This window comes from Scyliorhinus torazame, chromosome 2 (genome assembly GCF_047496885.1).
Source record: "Scyliorhinus torazame isolate Kashiwa2021f chromosome 2, sScyTor2.1, whole genome shotgun sequence".
NCBI classification, from domain to species: domain Eukaryota; kingdom Metazoa; phylum Chordata; class Chondrichthyes; order Carcharhiniformes; family Scyliorhinidae; genus Scyliorhinus; species Scyliorhinus torazame.
Genome location: NC_092708.1, coordinates 62206642 through 62227494, shown reverse-complemented (window position 1 = coordinate 62227494; position 20853 = coordinate 62206642). Strand labels below are relative to the sequence as shown.

Genomic DNA, 20853 nt, shown 5'->3' with positions numbered 1-20853 from the left:
AAATCTAGTTATTGAAAAATCCAAGCACTGAAAAAAATCAGGAAGACCCGAAAATGATGAGTGGAGATGTGCGAGAAACCCACTCCTATTGCTTCTAACCCAGGCAGTGTGCAAATTTCATTTTGCCTGCTTATTTGCATCATTGCAGTCGAGTGCGCTATTGGAGAATTGCATTCCTGGAGGCAGAGCCAGGGAGAGGAGGGTGCAGCCAGTGCTAAGCATAAGGGGTGGGTGGGTGGGGGTACGGGGTGGCAGGGCTTGGCCAGCCCCTCGCCTCTCTCAAGTGGCCTCCTCATGCCCTGGGGGGCAATGAGTGTGCCTCAGGGGGCTGGGGGCCTTTGCTTTACCAGTGGCACTGCCTCCTCTGCACAGGCAGCAGAAAGCCATGTCCATATCCAACTCTGAATGATAATATTGTCCCGGATTCAATAGTGTTGCTGCACACAGCATCCTAATTGGCCACCTCCAGGGAGATCCTGCCTGACAGGAACACCAGTCCAGCAGCCGCCCACGGCCTTCGCCCCCTCCGTACCACCTCTCCCCCCCCTCCCTCCACCCCTCCCAGCCCCAATAACTCTCCTGGACCATGTACTTCCCGATTTTGATTTCTCCTACACTTCCTGACTGTACTCCAAATTCTTCCAACTCCCTGCAATGATAATGATGGTCTGGTGGTCACCAGACAAGGAGCAGACGTGTGGATTAGGGATGCAGTTTGCAAATAAACTTATATTGCTGATCTTCTGGATTATTGGAGGGTGCACTGGAAGGAACCCTCTGATTCCAGGAAACTTTGGGTAATTCCGGGAAGTTAGAGAACCCCAGTCCTTCAAAATGGGCTGCAAGGGAATTGTGGTGTTGGGTGTTCTAACACACAGAAGAGCCAACACAGTTGCATATGGTACAACGCTTCTTTATTTAAACTCACTATTTACAACTTGGTCTTTGCACTCTGCACGTGGGGGGCTCCCTGCTTGTGGTGTTTCAACAGCTCTTTCTTGTTTCCTTCTCCCCAGACCTACTGACCTCCAGGTGTCGTGCTCGTGCTTTTTATGTGGTTGGTGTTCTTGTCTGTGATTGGTTGTGGTGTTGTGTGCTCTGATTTGCCTGTTAGTGTGTCCATCATGATGTGTGTGTTTGAATATCATGACATCCCCCTTTTTACAAAGATATGTGCCTACGTGGTAATAAATATGATCGTGACGTGAGTGCATCTAAGAGTGTGTGTGTGTCGTGTGCAGCATGTGTCTATGACGGAACTATGTACATGGGGCGATGTCGAGTGCGTCACATGAATCCAGTTGTACCATAACATAACAGAAATGCGAACGAGAGAAGAAGAAAAAAAAAATTTGAACAGTTGTCCAGTCAGACGACATCTGGAACGATAAACAACAACAGGTTATCATGTAAAATTGTCCAACTTATTAAACATATGAACTGTATTATAAGTCCATTCTAATGGGTTTGCGACGAATTCGGGTTGACCGCCTTAAGGGTGGATCAAGAACCACCGGCTGCTGTGCAGGCATGGCCATGGGTGGCGATGGAAAGGGCGTGATGTGCGGCAGCTCCACAAAGTCATCCTCGGAAGCCTGTTGAGGATCTGGCGTGTTGTGTGGCTGTGAGCGTGGAAGTCGGCGAAGGGCGCGCCGATTGCGGCGACGCACGGAACCATCCGGCATGCGAACCAGGAACGAGCGGGGAGCCACTTGTCGGAGGACTTCGGCCGGTGCTGACCAGCCACCATACGGTTGATGGACGCGTACTTTGTCTCCGGAGGACAGGGGGGGCAGGTCCGTCGCTCGTGTGTCGTACCGACCTTTCTGGCGATCACGCTGCAGTTGCATGTTCCGAAGAACCGCCTCATGGCCTGTTGTCGGTGCCAGGACGGAAGGTACCGTCGTCCTGAGGGAGCGACCCATTAGTAGCTGCGCTGGCGAGAGGCCCGTGGATAACGGGGCCGATCGATAGGCCAGCAAGGCAAGGTTAAAGTCCGATCCGTCATCAGCCGCCTTGCACAGGAGCCGCTTTGCGATGTGGACACCCTTTTCAGCCTTCCCGTTCGATTGTGGATGCAGAGGGCTGGATGTCACATGAGTGAAACCATATGCTGCGGCAAAGGACGACCATTCACGGCTGGCAAAACAAGGTCCATTGTCTGACATGACAGTCCTTGGAATGCCGTGGCGAGCAAACGTTTCCTTGCAGGCCCCAATGACTGCGGACGACGTCAGATCATGGAGAGGCATGACTTCCGGGTAGTTTGAGAAGTAGTCTATAATAACAATGTAATCTCTGCCGAGCGCGTGAAATAGGTCAACACCCACCTTCGCCCAGGGGGACGTCACCATCTCGTGTGGTAGAAGTGTTTCCGGAGGTTGCGCTGGCTGAAACCTCTGACAGGTTGTGCAGTTGAGCACCATGTTGGCTATGTCTTCATTAATACCCGGCCAATATACCGCCTCCCGGGCCCTTCGTCTGCATTTTTCGACGCCCAAGTGGCCTTCGTGTAGTTGACGAAGAATCATCTGGCGCACACTGTGTGGAATGACGATCCTATGCGATTTCATAAGGACCCCGTCTATATTGGTGAGATCATCTCGCACATTATAAAACTGGGGGCACTGCCCTTTTAGCCACCCTTCCGTCATGTGGCGCATCACTCGCTGCAGCAGAGGGTCAGTCGCCGTCTCTGCGCGTATGTGGGCCAGACAAGGATCATCAGCTGGCATATTTGCTGCTGTCAGAGTCACGTGTGCCTCAATTTGACGCACGAACCCCTCCGCATCTGGTGGTGTGCTCACTGCTCGGGAAAGAGTGTCCGCCACTATGAGTTCCTTCCCCGGAGTGTAGATCAGTTCAAAATCGTACCTCCTGAGTTTAAGTAAGATGCGCTGGAGGCGAGGAGTCATGTCGTTCAGGTCTTTGTTAATGATGTTGACCAGGGGGCGGTGGTCAGTTTCGACCGTGAATCGTGGCAGGCCATACACATAGTCGTGGAACTTGTCCAGTCCAGTTAACAAGCCCAGGCATTCTTTTTCGATTTGCGCGTAGCGCTGTTCGGTAGGGGTCATGGCTCGTGAGGCATACGCAACCGGGGCCCATGATGACGTGCTGTCTTTTTGCAGGAGTACCGCTCCAATACCAGATTGGCTGGCGTCTGTTGAGATCTTTGTAGGGCGAGTCGTGTCAAAGAAGGCCAGCACTGGTGCCGTGACCAGTTTGTGCTTGAGCTCCTCCCATTCCCGCTGATGCGACTGGTGCCAGTTGAATTCCGTCGATTTTTTTACGAGATGGCGCATGTTTGTTGTATGAGAAGCCAGGTTGGGAATGAACTTCCCAAGGAAGTTGACCATGCCCAGGAATCTTAAGACAGCCTTCTTGTCAGCCGGTCGTGGCATGGCTGTGATGGCGCTAACCTTGTCTGCATCGGGACGGACCCCGGACCTTGAGATGTGGTCCCCGAGGAATTTCAGCTCCGTCTGGCCGAAAGCACACTTCGCACGGTTGAGACGCAGGCCATTTTGCCGTATGCGGGTGAAGACACGTCGAAGACGATGCATGTGTTCCTGCGGAGTGGTGGACCAAATGATGATATCGTCCACATATACACGTACCCCTTCGATGCCTTCCATCATCTGCTCCATAATGCGGTGGAATACTTCAGATGCCGAAATGATGCCGAATGGCATCCGGTTGTAGCAGAATCTGCCAAAAGGGGTGTTGAATGTGCATAGTCTTCGGCTGGCCGGGTCCAGTTTGATCTGCCAGAATCCTTTGGACGCATCCAATTTAGTGAATATGTTGGCTCGCGCCATCTCGCTGGTGAGGTCTTCTCGTTTCGGGATGGGATAGTGTTCCCGCATGATGTTGTTGTTCAGATCTTTTGGATCTATACATATACGGAGCTCGCCAGAGGGCTTCTTTACACAGACCATGGAGCTGACCCATGGCGTGGGCTCCGTGACCTTGGATAGGACCCCTTGGTCCTGAAGAATCTGCAGTTGTGCCTTGAGGCGGTCTTTGAGAGGCGCAGGAACCCTGCGAGGTGCGTGAACGACAGGGATGGCGTCCGGTCTGAGTCGAATCTTGTACGTGTGTGGCAATGTCCCCATGCCTTCAAAAACCTCCTGGTTGTGAGCGAGGAGGGAATGGAGATTCGCGTGGAACTCAGCATCCGGGAAGTCGGATATCTCATCTGGAGAGAGAGACATGATGCGCTGTACCAGGTGAAGGACCTTACACGCTTGTGCGCCCAGTAACGAGTCCTTTGATGAGCCCACAACTTCGAAGGGGAGTGTGGCCGTGTACCTCTTGTGAGTCACCTGTAGCTGGCAAGATCCTACGGACGGGATAACGTTCCCGTTATAGTCAACCATCTTAAGCCGGGATGGTGTGATGGGTGGTTTGACCTTCATGGCCTGGACTGCAGAGTAAGCAATCAGGTTGGCGGATGCGCCGGTGTCCAGACGGAAGGCGACGCGCGATCGGTTGACCGTCAGGGTGGCACACCACTCATCGTCTGGATTGATGGCATTGACCTTGTTGACATCAATGACGGCAACTCGGAAGTCATCCTGGTCATCTGCATCACTTAACTGGAAGTCGTGATGCGTGGGCTGGACGGTCCTGACTCGTGTGCGAGGTTGTCGAGGATGCGCCGGATCCATGGGTTGAGCCGCACGACAGCGGGCTGCGTAGTGGCCTATCATGGCACATCTGTTGCACTGTCGGTATTTTGCAGGACATTGCCCTTTTAAGTGTAGACCTCCACACTTGCTGCACGTCATGACGTCACGACGTTCGTTGCGCCACTGCGCATGCGCAGTGCGATCTTGCGGTGGGCGCGCCTGCGCAGTGCGTCCCTCGTTGTGGCCGTTATTCTTGGCGCGCACCTGCGCGGGAGACCGCGAAAAGCGCGGGAAGCGGCCGCTGTCGTCCGGGCCGTGGGGCGGGAAGAAATCGACGGCCTGGATGCGTTCAACGTCGTGGGCGGCCTGGCTTGCCGATTCGACGGCTGGGGACCCCCTCCGTGCCAACTCGGACGCCTGAAATCGGGCAAAACGGCAGGCAGCATTTTCATGGAGGACACAGGCTTCCACAGCAGACGCTAAGGTGAGGCTCTTTATTTTAAGAAGCTGCTGGCGTAGGCCACTAGAGGCAACGCCAAAAACAATCTGGTCCCTGATCATGGACTCTGTGGTGGTGCCGTAACCGCAGGACTGCGCTAGAATCCGGAGGTGCGTCAAAAAGGGTTGAAAAAGCTCCTCCTTACCTTGCAGGCGTTGCTGAAAGATGTATCTTTCGAAAGTTTCGTTTACTTCAGTTTGAAAGTGCTGGTCCATTTTGAGGATGACCGTGTCATATTTGGCCTGGTTTTCGCCTTCCTCGAACACCAGTGAATTATAGACATCGTTTGGGTGGGGGCCTGCGTAGAAGAGGAGCATTGCAATCTTCGAATCATCCGAGACATTCTGTTTTTCGGTGGCACGGATGTACAGGTCAAATCGCTGCCTGTAGAGCTTCCAGTTGGTGCCTAGGTTCCCCGTGACTTGCATCGGCTGCGGTTTGCCGGTGTGGTCCATGTCCAGAATGGCAGGTTGGTAGGCAGGTATCGATCCACTCCTGTACCATGTGGTGTTGGGTGTTCTAACACACAGAAGAGCCAACACAGTTGCATATGGTACAACGCTTCTTTATTTAAACTCACTATTTACAACTTGGTCTTTGCACTCTGCACGTGGGGGGCTCCCTGCTTGTGGTGTTTCAACAGCTCTTTCTTGTTTCCTTCTCCCCAGACCTACTGACCTCCAGGTGTCGTGCTCGTGCTTTTTATGTGGTTGGTGTTCTTGTCTGTGATTGGTTGTGGTGTTGTGTGCTCTGATTTGCCTGTTAGTGTGTCCATCATGATGTGTGTGTTTGAATATCATGACAGGAATGAGTCAAGGAAAACACAAGAAAGGGAGCCGTGAGTGAGAGAGAGCAGGAGAGGGCAAGAGAGAGATTCAGAAGAAAAGAGAGAGAGTGAGAGAAAGAGAAAGCATTTGAACACCCACAAATAGAACGGATAAAAAACTAACAGAAAAGGGGCATTGTGGGATATTTTGAAGGATGAGGAGGCTGAATTATGAAGAGAAACTTGAGAAGTTTGGGCTTATTCTCTAAAGTTGCAAAGAGTGAGAGAGAGTGAGTGCTTGTCAACGTGCATGAGAATGGGGGAGTCTGTGGGTGGCATTTTATGGTCCTGTCACTGCAAGAGTGGGGCCAGAATATGTGGTGAGCCGTTCAAATGCCCAGTGACTTTGATCGGCCTGAGTGAGCGTGTGTGTGTGCGAGTGCGAGTTAGTGAGTGATTGTGTGTGTGAGTGGGAATGAATGTGTGCGAGTTAATGCATGTGTGTGAATGGTTGAGTGTGTGAGAGTGAGTGTGTGTACGAATGAGTGTGTGTGTGTCTTTGCAAGAGACAGAGGGTGGGATTCTCCCACAACTGGCCGGATGGCCCAACGCCAACGCCAAGAGCGGCGCGAACCACTCCGCCATCGGGCCGACCGGAAGGTGCAGAATCCTCCACACTTCCGGGGTCCAGGCTGGCGCCAGAAGGCCGGCGCGAGTTGGCGCATGCGCAGAACCACTGGCATGGTTCCACACATTCGCAGGGGGGTTCTTCTCAGCGCCGGCCATGGCGGAGCCCTACAGAGGCCGGCGCGGAAGGAAAGAGTGCCCCACGGCACAGGCCCGCCCGCAGAATGGTGGGCCCCGATCGCGGGCCATACCTCCGTGGGGGGGCCCCCCCAGGACCGGATCCCCCGCGCCACCCCCCCGAGGACTCACCTAGCCGGCTTAGAAGCCAGGTTCCACTGTGATGGACCATGTCCATTTTACGCCGGCAGGACTGGCTAGGAAACGACGGCCGCTCGACCCATCGGGGCCCAAAGGATTGCTGGGGGGGCCACTGCCAACGGCCGACTGACGCGCCGTGATCCCCGCCCCACCCGAAAACCGGCGCCAGAGAATTCGGCAGTCGGCGTTGGAGTGGCGGGGCGAGATTCACACCGCCCCCCTGGGATTCTCCGACCTGGCGGGAGGTCGGAGAATCCCGCCCAGAGAATGAGAGAGAAAGAGATAGTGCTGAGATTAGGAGAGAATCAAACACAGGCAGGCTACAGGAGCTGCTCAGTGCAGGGGCACATACACATGCACCCCTCCACCCTACTCCTAAGTCCACAAAAACTTGAGAGCTCGAGCGGTGGCTGGACTCAGTGTTGACTCACGAGGCCCAGGACTACATGGATAGCATGATTAGGGTGGTGGATATACTGCAAGTTAAAAACATGCAGGCAGAGAGGAAATGGGTGGCTGCCAGGCAGTCTAAGAGAACTAGAGAGCTAGTGCAGGGGTCCCCTGAGTCAAACCCAATTTTCCATTTGGAAACTGGTGAGGGCAATGATTCTTCAGAGGAGTGCAGCAAGAGTCAAGCCCATGGTGCTATGGGTGCACAAGGAGAGAGAAAGAAAAGTGGAAGAGCAATAGTGACAGATAATTTATTAGGTTTTGGAAAAAACAGGGGCGTCATTCTCCGCCGACGGGAGTCTCCGTTTTGCCGGCGCCTGGGGGTTTCCCGACGGCGTGGGGCTGCCCCACAATGGGAAACCCCATTGACCGGCCGGTGTAACGGAGCATCCCGCCGGCGGGTCGGGGCAGAAATGTGGCGGGGCGGGATGGAGAATTTCGCTCCAGGTGTTTGTGCAGCTGTAAACATGACTCCAGGATGGCATGTTGCCTCTTTCATGCCAGGGTCAAGGATGTCATAGAGTGGCTGCAGAGCATTCTTATGGGGAAGAGAGAACAGTAAAAGGTTGTGATCCACAGTGGTGTGAACGACATAGGTAGGAAGAGGGATGAGGTCTGAAAGCAGGGGCGGTATTCTCCGACCCCCCCCCGTCAGGTCGGAGAATCGCCGGGGGCTGGCGTCAATCCCGCCCCCGCCGGTTGCCGAATTCTCCGGCACCGGATATTCGGCGGGGGTGGGAATCACGCCGCGCCGGTTAGCGCCCCCCCCGGCGATTCTCTGGCCCGCGATGGGCCGAAGTCCCGCTGCTGTCATGCCTGTCCTGCCGGCGAGAATCAAACTACCTCTCTTACCAGCGGGACAAGGTGGCACGGGCGGGCTCCGGGTTCCTGGGGGGGGGGGGGGGGCGCGGGGCGATCTGGCCCCGGGGGGTGCCCCCACGGTGGCCTGGCCCGCGATCGGGGCCCACCGATCTGCGGGCGGGCCTGTGCCGTGGGGGCACTCTTTTCCTTCCGCCTTCACCATGGTCTCCACTATGGCGGAGGCGGAAGAGACCCCCTCCACTGCGCGTGCGCGGGGAAGCCGTGAGCGGCCGCTGACGCTCCCGCGCATACGCCGCACGGCAAAGTAATTTCCGCGCCAGCTGGTGGGGCACCAAAGGCCTTTCCCGCCAGCTGGCGGGGTGGAAATCAGTCCGGCGCGGGCCTAGCCCCTCAAGGTTAGGGCTCGGCCCCTCAAGATGCGGAGGATTTAGCGCCGTTTTTGGCGCCGGTCGGCGGACATCGCGCCGGTTGCGGAGAATCCCGCCCCAGATTTTAGGGAATTAGGAAAGAAATTAAGAAACAGCATCTCAATAGCAGTAATCTCAGTATTATCTCCAGTGCTATATGCTGATGAGTATTAGAATAGGGGGATTGAGTGATTGAACATGTGGCGAGAGAATTGATGTCGGAGGGAGGGTATCAGATTTCTGATGCATTGGGGCCAGTTCTGGGGCAGAGGGACCTGTACAAGATGATGGGTTGCATTTTAGCAGGACAAACATCTGCGCAGAGCGATTTGCTGGTGCTTTTGCAGGAGTTTAAAACAGATTGGCATGGGGATGATAACATAAGAGGAACACAGTAGCACAGTGGTTAGCACAGCTGCTTCACAGCTCCAGGGTCCCAGGTTCGATTCCCGACTTGGGTGACTGTGTGGAGTGTGGTAATCACCACTGTTATATTATATTGGAGATACTGCATACGAGGGTATTACAGTAAGACCCCTGTACTAAAGGTACGGGGGTAGATCCTTGCCTGCTGGCTCTGCACAGTAGGCGGAGTATAAATGTGTGTGCTCTGCGAACTGCAGCCATTTCAGCAGCAGCTGTAGGAGGCCACACATCTCTGTGTAATAAAGCCTCGATTACTCTCTACTCTCATCTCGCGTAATTGATAGTGCATCAATTTATTACACAGAGATTTTACAAAGATGGATATCCGCATCAAGCCGGTTCACCTGCAGCTGCATCCTCAAGCAGACAATGCCAAAAAGGACTTCGCACATTGGCTAGCTTACTTTGAAGCAGACATCGGATCAGCGATAGACCCAATCCCAGAAGCACAGAAGCTCCTGATTCTGTACATGCGGCTGAGCTCCGATGTCTTTCCCCTCATCCAGGATGCGCCGACCTACGCAGAGGCATGGCGCTACTGAAGGAGAACTACGCTCAGCAGACCAACAAGATCTACGGCAGGCACCTCCTGTCCACGTGGCACCAACTTCCCGGTGAGTCTGTGGAAGATTTCTGGCGTGCCCTGCTCGCCCTGGTGAGAGACTGTGATTGCCAGGCCGTTTCGGCCACTGAACATTCAAACCTTCCAATGAGAGATGTGTTCATTACGGGCATAGGGCCGGCCTACATCCACCAGCGCCTCTTAGAAGGGACTACGCTTGACCTCGCGGCGACCAAGAAACTAGCGCTCTCGCTCACAGTCGCCTCACACAACATACAGGCGTATGTCCCCGACCGCACGGCCCACCCCTCCTGGGCATCATGGACTCCGCCAGCGGCCACCCCATCGTGGACCCCATCAGCGACCGCCCCCAGCGTACCCCACGCCTGCACCGCACGGCAGCTAACCAAGCCCGGGGGACTCAAGTGCTACTTCTGCGAACAGACAAAACACCCCCGCCAGCATTGCCCGGCATGGAGCGCGCTCTGCATGGCCTGCAGCAAGGAAGGACATACGTGCGGCCAGTGGTTGCCACCATCTTCCTCCCTCAGACCACGTGCGGCCCGTGGGCGCCACCATCTTCCCCGCCTCGGGCACCTCATCGGGCCGCTCATCGCCTGCAACCGCCGATGACCAGCCGCGTCTCGCTTCCGTCATGATCGACCAGTCCCGACCACACAATCTCGCGACCGCGCCGACAAAGGTGAAGGTCGACGGGCATGAGATATCCTGCCTTCTCGACTCCGGAAGCACTGAGAGCTTCATCCACCCCGATACGGTGAGGCGCTGCTCCATCGCGATACATCCCATTAACCAAAGAATATCCCTGGCCTCCGGATCCCACTCCCTGGCGATCCAGGGGTACAGCATTGCCACCCTCACCATCCAGGGCGTAGAGTTCAGTGGCTTCCGGCTCTACGTCCTCCCCAACCTCTGCGTTGCCTTGCTAGTCGGCCTGGACTTCCAGTTCAACCTCCAGAGCCTAACCCTGAAATTTGTCGGGCCCCTACCACCCCTTACTGTATGCGGCCTCACGACACTCAAGATCGACCCTCCTTCTCTGTTTGCAAACCTCACCCCACATTGCAAACCCGTCGCCACCAGGAGCAGATGGTACAGCGCCCAGGAGAGGACCTTCATCAGGTCTGAGGTCGAGCGGCTGCTGCGGGAAGGTATCATCGAGGCCAGCAACAGCCCCTGGAGAGCCCAAGTGGTGGTGGTGAAAACGGGGGAGAAAAACAGGATGGTCGTTGACTACAGTCAGACCATCAATCGGTACACGCAGCTCGATGCGTACTCCCTCCCATGCATATCTGATATGGTCAATCAGATTGCACAGTACCGGGTCTTCTCGACAGTGGACCTGAAATCTGCCTACCACCAGCTCCCCATTCACAAGGCGGACACCGTGTTTGAAGCAGACGGCCGCCTTTACCATTTCCTTAGGGTTTTCTTCAGCATCACTAACGGGGTCTCGGTCTTCCAACGGCAGGTGGACCGAATGGTTAACCGGTATGGACTGCGGGCCACTTTCCCGTACCTGGATAACGTCACCATCTGCGACCATGACCAGCAGGACTATGAAGCTAACCTTTCCAAATTTCTCCACACCACCAAACTCCTCAACCTAACCTACAAGAAGGAGAAGTGTGTGTTTAGCACAAACCGATTAGCCATCCTCGGCTACGTGGTTCAAAACGGAGTTCTAGGGCCTGACCCCGATCGCATGCGCCCCCTCATAGATCTCGCCCTTCCCCACTGCCCCAATGTCCTCAAACGATGCCTGGGGTTCTTTTCGCACTACGCCCAGTGGGACCCTAACTATAAGGACAAGGCCCGCCCACTCATCCACTCCACTGGTTTCCCACTGACGGCCGAGGCTCATCAGGCCTTCAACAGTATCAAGGCCGACATCGCCAAGGCTGCGATGCACGCGGTTGACGAGACGCTCCCCTTCCAAGTCGAGAGTGATGCATCAGACGTCGCTCTGGCCGCCACACTCAACTAGACAGGCAGGCCCGTGGCATGCTGTTCCCACACCCTCCTTGCCTCCGAAATTCGGCACTCCTTTGTCGTAAAGGAGGCCCAAGCTCTTGTTGAAGCTATGCGGCACTGGAGGCATTACCTGGCCGGCAGGAGATTCACTCTCCTCACAGACCAATGGTCGGTTGCCTTCATGTTTAACAACACACAGCGGGGTAAGATCAAAAATGATAAGATCTTGCGGTGGAGGATCGAGCTCTCCACCTTTAATTACGAGATTTTGTATCGACCCGGTAAGCTGAACGAGCCCCTCGATGCCCTGTCCCGAGGTACATGTGCCAGCGCACAAGTGGACTGACTCCGGACCCTGCACGACGATCTCTGTCACCCAGGGGTCACCCGCTTTTATCACTTCATTAAGGCCCGCAATCTGCCCTACTTCATCGAGGAAGTCAGGGCTGTCACCAGAGACTGCCAGATCTGTGCGGAGTGTAAACCACACTTCTACCGGCCAGACCATGCGCGCCTGGTGAAGGCCTCCCGCCCCTTTGAACGTCTCAGCGTGGACTTCAAAGGGCCCCTCCCCTCCACTGACCGCAACACGTATTTCCTCAATGTGGTCGACGAATATTCCAGATTCCCCTTCGCCATACCTTGCCCCGATATAACGCCTGCCATGTCATCAAAGCCCTCAACACCATCTTCGCTCTGTTCGGTTTCCCCGCCTACGTCCACAGCGACCGAGGATCCTCATTCATGGGCGATGAGCTGCATCAGTACCTGCTCAACAGGGGCATTGCCTCGAGCAGGACGACCAGCTACAACCCCCAGGGAAACTGCAGGTGGAGAGGGAGAATGGGACGGTCTGGAAGGCCGTCCAGCTGGCCCTAGGGTCCAGACATTTCCCGGCCTCCCGCTGGCAGGAGGTCCTCTCCGACGCACTTCACTCCATTTGGTCGCTCCTGTGCACGGCGACTAACAAAAGCGCCCATGAACGTCTCTTTGCCTTCCCCAGGAAGTCCACCTCTGGGGTTTCGCTCCCAACGTGGCTGGCAGATCCAGGATCCGTGCTCCTCTGCAGCAGGTGCGGCTCCACAAGGCGGACCCGTTGGTTGAGAGGGTACAGCTACTCCACGCAATCCTGCAGTACGCCTCGTACCCCGACGGCCGCCAAGACACAGTCTCCCTCAGGGACCTGGCACCAGCTGGGTCCCCACACACCCCCCCTCTGCCCCAGAGCCACCCTCCCTTCCCCCAGTGCACCCCATGACAGCCCCCGCTCCAGGACAATCCGTCCTCCACTTGGTCCCATCCGGGGATGAAGAGGATGTTGACACGCTCCCGGAGTCACCGACGACTAAGCCGACACCTGACTCGCCACCAGCACTGCGGCGCTCTCAACGACGGATCAAGGCGCCCGACCGTCTAAATTTGTAACCTTCTCTGAAATTTTAATTACAAGCTGTATGTAAATAGTTTTCCACCACCCCCGTTGGACTCATTTGTAACAGGGGGTGAATGTGGTCGTCACCACTGTTGTATTATGCACTGCATACAAGGGTATTACGATAAGGCCCCTGTACTACAGGTACGGGGGTAGATTCCTGCCTGCTGGCTCCGCCCAGTAGGCGGAGTATAAATGTGTGTGCTCTCTGAACTGCACCCATTTCGGCAGCTGCTGTAGGTGGCCACACATCACTGTGTAATAAAATCTCGATTACTCTCTACTCTCGTCTCGTCGTAATTGATAGTGCATCACGGAGTCCGCATGTTCTTCACGTGTCTGCGTGGGTTTCCTCCGGGTGCTCCGGTTTCCTCCCACAGTCCAAAGATGTTCAGGTTAGGTGGATTGGCTATGCTAAATTGCCCTTAGTGTCCCAAAAAATGGTTATGTGGGGTTACGGGGGCAGGGTGGAGGGGTAGAGGTGTGGGGATAGGGTAGATGTGCGGGCTTAGGTAGGGTGCGCTTTCCAAGGGCCGGTGCTGACTCAATGGGCCAAATGGCCTCTTCTGCACTGTAAATTCTATGATTCTATGAGCTCAGCTTGGAGGGAAGCAAAACTGACATCAGAAAAGTTGTAGACGAAATTAGAAGACACGGCAAAGCAAAGACAATAACCAAATAGGATCAGAATGTGGAACAATGTTAAAAATACAATGCTCAGGGCACTCTTATTGAATGGATGCAATGTTCACAATAAGGTAGATGATCTAAGGCATGAAAAGAGGCAAGCATCTGATTTATTTGCAATTATGGAGACCGTGTTCCAGAGTGACCAAGACCGGGAGCTGAATATTCAAGGATATTAGCCATTGAGGAAGGATAGACAAAAAGGTAAGGAGATAGGTAGCACTGTTAATAAGGGACGGGATCTGTAATCAATGAGAGTGGATCTTAGATCGAAGGATCAAGATGTGTTGAATCAGTTTGGGTGGAACTAAGAAACAGCAAATATTAGTGGGAGTTATTTATCGGCCATCAAACTGCAGTAGTAACACATGCACAGTGTAAATCAGGAAATTAGAGCTGCATGTAACATGGGTAATGCAGTAGTAATGAGTGCTTTACATATAGATTGGGTAAGCCTAACTAACACTAATGGTGTGGAGGATGGATTAATAGGGTGTGTATGAAATTGCTTTCTGAAGCAGTGCATTGAAGAACCAACTGGGGACCAGGTTATATTTGATTTAATATTGTTGGGAAAACAAAGGTAGTTTTAGGGGATTCATATTTGTCTTGGTAAACATTAGAAATAAGGTATAGCCTTACATGTGTTTAATTTAATGTTTCTGTGCCTGGAAAGGTAACACCTATAGTTAGGTTCATTCTGGACAACGGTGTTTGTATGTGTGGAAGTTGGTTTCAATTCCACTGTGATCTATTGTGCTTGGAGAGGGCTAAGGCATGAGGAGTAAACTAAACCAGCGATCATTGCTTAGCAACTGGGACCTTGTAAGGTTTTAGGTTTTAGTTTAGCTAATTTGATTACAGTTGGAGATGTAATGAGAAATAAAGCACCTCTCACAGCTCTGATATAAGCAATTGGTTTTTGAAATCTAAAGAGGGAACATTTCTCCAACTTGATCTGGCTTATATGTGACTCCAGATCCACAGCAATGTGGTTGACTCTTAACTGCCCCCTCAAGGGCAATTAGAGATGGACAATAAATGCTGGCTCAGCCTGCGACATCCACGTCCCATGAACAAAGTTAATTAAAATATCTGAGCTTTATCCCTTTTCCTGACTGTAATCCTACCTTTTGTGACTTTCTCCTTTCAGATATTTTCTGGCTATACCCGCAGATACCGATATGCAAGAACTGCCACCCTGGCCAATTAGTGGAGAACGGGGAAGAGATGAAAGGGCAGGAAGACAATGAAGAACATGAAACCCAATCATTCGCTCTCACATTAGCAGCCCCCAGCTCAAATACTTTACAGGCCACAAATGCTCACATTGCCACCACCATGCTCGCAGACACCAGCGTTCAGAGGATCTGGGAGGGTAACACTTCCACTCAATAATCTGTTCTCCGACACTTTCATAATAATATAATAATCATTTATTGTCGCAAGTAGGCTTCAATGAAGTTACTGTGAAAAGCCCCTCGAGTCGCCACATTCCGGCGCCTGTTCGGGGAGGCCGATACGGGAATTGAACCCGCGCTGCTGGCCTTGTTCTGCATTGCAAGCCAGCTATTGAGCTCACTATGCTAAACCAGCCCCAGATAGGATCGCTGAGACACCTGACTGAGGGAGTGCCGCTGTGGAGCATGAACCTGCAATTGTCTCTCAGGATGACAGCATCCTTTCTCCTATCACTGTCCCTCTGCCAGAGGCGTTATTACACCACAGATGAGCTATCTTATTGAAGTCTGAGTCTGCCAATGACACTGTGGGAATAATGTTAGCATTTACACTTGGGGAAAAGATAGGTGATAAGGGGCCAGTAGGCTGCTTTATAACTCATGATCAGATGATGTGTGAAATGGGCTATCGATTCAGCCAGAGAAAAAAGCTAAAATTACCCCCAATGAATGAAGCAATTAATTATGAGGCACTATTCCTATAGATCCAGTGTCCATAATCCAGCATCCTTGACACAGAGACTCTGTTGGATTTTGTATTTTCCTTGATTTTGGAATTCTCGCGAGTGGAACTGGCAGTTGTCGGTCCAGAGAATAGGAAGGGCTGGAGGACGGTAGCTCTTAAAGCACAGAATGGACTCAAACCCTCTGAGTTCACCACTCTTGCTGATTCCATCCTCTGGATTAGCCTGAGATGACCTCTACACTCCTGTGCTTACCCCGTTCCAGGAATGGCACGCCAATAACCCAAGAGAAAGGTGTCTGGTTTTTGGAGATCCGGGGCGAAATTCTTCCCCAACGGCGCGATGTCCGCCGACTGGCGCCCAAATCGGCGCCAATCAGGCGAGCATCGCGCCGCCCCAAAGGTGCGGAATGCTCCGCATCTTTGGGGGCCGAGCCCCAACATTGAGGGGCTAGGCCGACGCCGGAGGGATTTCCGCCCCACCAGCTGGCGGAAATGGCGTTTGTTGCCCCGCCAGCTGGCGCGGAAATGCGGCGCATGCGCTGGAGCGTCAGCGGCCGCTGACAGTTTCCCGGCGCATGCGCGGGAGCGTCAGCGGCCGCTGACAGTTTCCCGCGCATGCGCAATGGGGAGAGTCTCTTCCGCCTCCGCCATGGTGGAGGCCGTGGCGGAGGCGGAAGGGAAAGAGTGCCCCCACGGCACAGGCCCGCCCACGGATCGGTGGGCCCCGATCGCGGGCCAGGCCACCGTGGGGGCACCCCCCGGGGCCAGATCGCCCCGCGCCCCCCCCCGGAACCCGGAGCCCGCCCACGCCACCTGGTCCCGCCGGTAAATACCAGGTTTAATTTACGCCGGCGGGACAGGCAATTTCTGGGCGGGACTTCGGCCCATCCGGTCCGGAGAATTGAGCGGGGGGTCCCGCCAACCGGCGCGGCCCGATTCCCGCCCCCGCCCAATCTCCAGTACCGGAGACTTCGGCGGGGGCGGGATTCACGGCGGCCAACGGCCATTCTTCGACCCGGCGGGGGGGTCGGAGAATGACTCCCCCGGATTTTGGGTATGGTACCTGCACATAAAATCATCTGAAAGATGTAACTGGTTGTATTCATGATGCAGCTACAACCTCACATTGCGGCGCTTCATCTAGCTATGAAATTAATCCTTTGGGTCAGAATTTTAGTCAATCAAAGTTTCTCCCGCGTTCTAAATCGATATTGGGGGTTATGTGAGCCACCAAGAATATTTTCAGTCTTTGAAGGACAGAACAGGAAGAATAGCTTCATCTGCAAGGTGCAAAGTTAAAAAAGAATGGTAAAAGGAATAAAATGCAGGGTGGGGTGAGAGCAAGGAAGACCGAGGGGGTGAAAGTATCTGACATTTACTTAAATTTAAAATTGACATATTTTAGTTGCAGTGAGTGGATAGTACAACTATAAAGCTGAAGAACCTTTTGGCATAAATATGATTTATTTCATCAGTTATCAAAGCTGGATTTTCTTACCGATTAAAAAGCAATTTCTATGACTCATCAATCTTGGCTTTGCTCATAGTCTTACCTCCACGGAAGGTGTCTCTGCATCTGGGTTGAATCCACAATTAGTTCAATTCATCGAAACCATCCCCTAGCCTCACTGGCTGACCTTGATTTTCAAACACTGATTGTTTCATTGCCAAAAATGCCAGATGATCAATCATGCCCCGCACTAAATGTGACCTCCCAGAGTGGTGAGGAAATAGTAAGAGAAATACACACCAGATGTATAATATTATCACAGTGCAAACCATTAATAATGATTTGTGAAATATCAGGCTAGATATTCACACTTTCAGGTGACATTGGCAGTCAGAGGAATGTTAGAATCAATTACTAGGGACAGGATAAGAGGGCATTGGAAATTGTCATGTGATCCAGGCAGGGCCATCACAGTTTTATGAAAGGCAAATTGTGTTTGACACACCTGTTAGCTTTTTTTGAGGATAGAACGAACACGGTAGATAGCAACGAACCAGCAGATATATTGAATGAGATTCTCTGGCCTCCCCGCAGCGTGTTTCACGGCGGCTGGAGGTGGCTTGTTGTTGGTCGATGGCAGGATCTTCTGGTCCTGCTGCTGTCAATGGGATTTCCCATTGAATCCACCCCACTCCACCGGGAAACCCGGGGCGGGGGTGCGCCATCGGTGGGAACGGATGATCCTGTTGGCTTGAACAGCCAGAAGATCTCGTCCACAGTATGTCTGGATTTTCAGATAAAGTGCCACACAAGAAGTCGTTCTGAAAGATTTGGGCTCATAGAATTGGGGATAATATATTAGCATGGATTGCAGATAGATGAATGAACAAAAAAAAGAGGGATCATTTTGAGATGACTAAGAGAGTGCATAAGGATCTCAGCTGTTTACAATCCATATTAATGACAGAGATCATTGAGTGTGAACTGAGTGTGATGTATTCCAGTCTGGTCATGATACAAAAATAAGCAAGGGAATAAGCTGTGGAGGCAACACAGGGACTGCAAAGGGATAAAGACCGATTAATTGATTGGGCAAAGAGGGGCAGATGGAGTTGAATGTGGGAAGGTTGAATTGCTGAGAAGCAAAGTAAAATATTTTTTTCAAAGGTGAGAAACTAGTAAATGTTGGCATTTAGAGGTATTTGAGTTCACCTTTGGGTGTTCCTTTATTTAAAAAAATCAAAGAAAATAAACATGCAGGTAACAGTAAGCAAGTAGGAAGGCAAATTATATGTTAGCCTTTATCGCAAGGAATGTATGGATACGGGCGTCTTGCTGCAATTATAGGGCTTTGGCGAGACCACACCTGGAGTAGTGAGTACAGTTTTGGTCACCTTACCTAAGGACTGATACACTTGCTGTAGAGGAGGTGCAACCAAAGTTTCATTAGATTAATTCCTGAAATGAGAGGACAGTCCCATCAGGAGAGATGGATTAGAAAGCGCCTTTATTCTCTGCAATTTAGGAAAATAAGAAGTAGTCTCATTGTAACATATTAAATTCTTGGAAGGCTTGACAGACATATTTAGCAGCTGTTGACCTGGCTGAAGAATCTTGAACTGGGGGGTTGTCGGCTCTGGATAAGGTGGCCAACCAATTAGAACTGAGAGGAGATAATTTCTTCACTCAGAGGGCTGTGAATGCTCAGTCAATAAATATTTTCAAGATGAAGATCAATACATTTTTGGATGGTAAGGAAATCAAGGGATAAAGGAATATGGTTGGAAACATAGAAAATATATGCAGGAGGAGGCCATTCGGCCATTTGAACGTTCCCCACCATTCATTATGATCGTGGCTGATCTTCCAACTCAATAGCCTAATGCCACCTCCCCCCATATCCTTTAATCCCATTTCGCCCCAAGTGTTATATCTAACTACTTCAGGAAAACATGCAATGATTTGGCCTCAACTGCTTTCTGCGGTAATGGATTCTACAGGATCACCATTCTCTGGGTGAAGAACTTTCTCCTTGTCACTGCACTAAATGCTTTACCCCATATCCTCAGACTGTGACCCCGGGTCCTGGACACCCCCACCATTTGGTACAGCCTTGCTTGCTTCTACCCTATCCAGTCCTTTTAGAATTTTATAGGTTTCCATGACATCTCCCCCTCATTCTTTTGAACTCCAGCGAATATAATCTTAACCGACTCAGTCTCTCCTCATACGTCAGTCCTGCCATCTCAGGAATCAGTCTGGTAAACCATCGCTGCACTCCCTCTAGAGCAAGAACATCAGGCTGGTTATCCATTATTGGGACTATATCCCCACGCCGGCGTCAAAATATTGGGGTTTCGCACCAGAAAAACTGGCATGAAAGGACCTCTAATTCCAAGCCCCGCAGGGGGCCAGCAGGCACCCGGAGTAAATCTTGCAGCTTTTGCTGCAGATACGGGCCACCGCACTTCAGGTCAGAGGCCGTGCATGTGGGAGGCGGCCTCCAGTTGCCGCGCCGTGCTGCATGGCGGACTTGGACTGCGGAGCTAGACCAAAGAAAGCTGATCAGGCTGCGCGCCCGCCCTCAACCCCCGCACGAACATTCCCCGGCCGCCTATAAGGACCCTTTGCCCTCTGATCTGCCTGCTCCCAACCAGGACTGAGTCCGCAGCCTCCACACGAGTAGCCCGATCAACTGGAGCACATTAGTTCCACTCTCTCGGGACTTTGGCCGGTCGGGGGCGGAAAATTGCTGAGTGGGTCTCTGGCAATGGTCCCAGGCGGCGTAGCGTACTCCCCGAGTACGGTGCTTTTCAGGGCCCGCTGAATAGGTGAACCGGCGCCGGTCCAGATTTCTTGCAGGAACATCAATTCTCCGCCCCCGCGCTGGCCAAGATTTCGGTGTGAGGTTGCAAAGAATCCAGCCCATCCTTCCTCAGATAAGGATACCAAAATTGCAATACTATTCCAAGTATTGCAGCAAGACATCCCTGCTCCTGTTCTCAAATCCTCTCGCAATGAAGGTCAGCATACCATTTGCCTTCTTTACTCCCTGCTGTACCTGCATGCTTACCTTCAGTGACTGGTGCACAAGGACACCCAGGTCTTGTTACACATCCCCCTCTTAGGGCCATTCAGATGATAGTCTGCCTTCCTGTTTTTGCTACCAAAGTAGATAACCTCACATTTTTCCAAATTATACTGTATCTGCTATTCATTTGCCCACTCACACAACATGTCCTAATCACACTGAAGGATGTCTATATCCTTCGCATAGCTCACCCTTCCACAGAACTTTGTGTCATCTGCAAATTTGGAGATATGATATTGTTCCCTCATTGTCCCAGCACCAATACCTCCGGTACCCCACTAGTCACTGGCTGTCAATTTGAAAAAGACCGACTCTTTGCTTCCTGTCTGTCACCAAGTTTTATATCCATCTCAATACACCACCCCTCGGGCAGCATGGTGGCGCAGTGGTTAGCACTGCTGCCTCAAGACACCAAGGACCCAAGTCCGATCCCGGTCCAGGGTCACTGTCCATGTGGAGTTTGCACATTCTCCCCGTGTCTGTGTGGGTCTCACCCCCACAACCCAAAGAAATGCAGGGTAGGTGGATTGGCCATGCTAAATTACTCCTCAATTGGAAAACCTATTTTTCTTAAATGTCAAAAAATAAAACACTACTCCTAATCCCATGCGCATTAATATTACATGCTTATCTCTTATGTGGGACAGAAGCTTCCATAAGTCCAAATAAAGCATTTCCACTGGCTCCCCCTCATCAACTCTACCAGTTATATCCTCAAAAAATTCCAGTAGATTTGTCAAGCATGATTTGCCCTTCATAAA

General features: G+C 52.4%; 1 protein-coding gene across 1 annotated transcript in view; it reads right to left on the bottom strand.

Moving 5' to 3' along the window:
• The window catches only part of LOC140406652 (low-density lipoprotein receptor-related protein 1-like), a 1475832-nt gene that overhangs the window by 800334 nt on the left and 654645 nt on the right, over positions 1-20853 (bottom strand). The gene's annotated exons all lie outside the window — the stretch shown is intronic.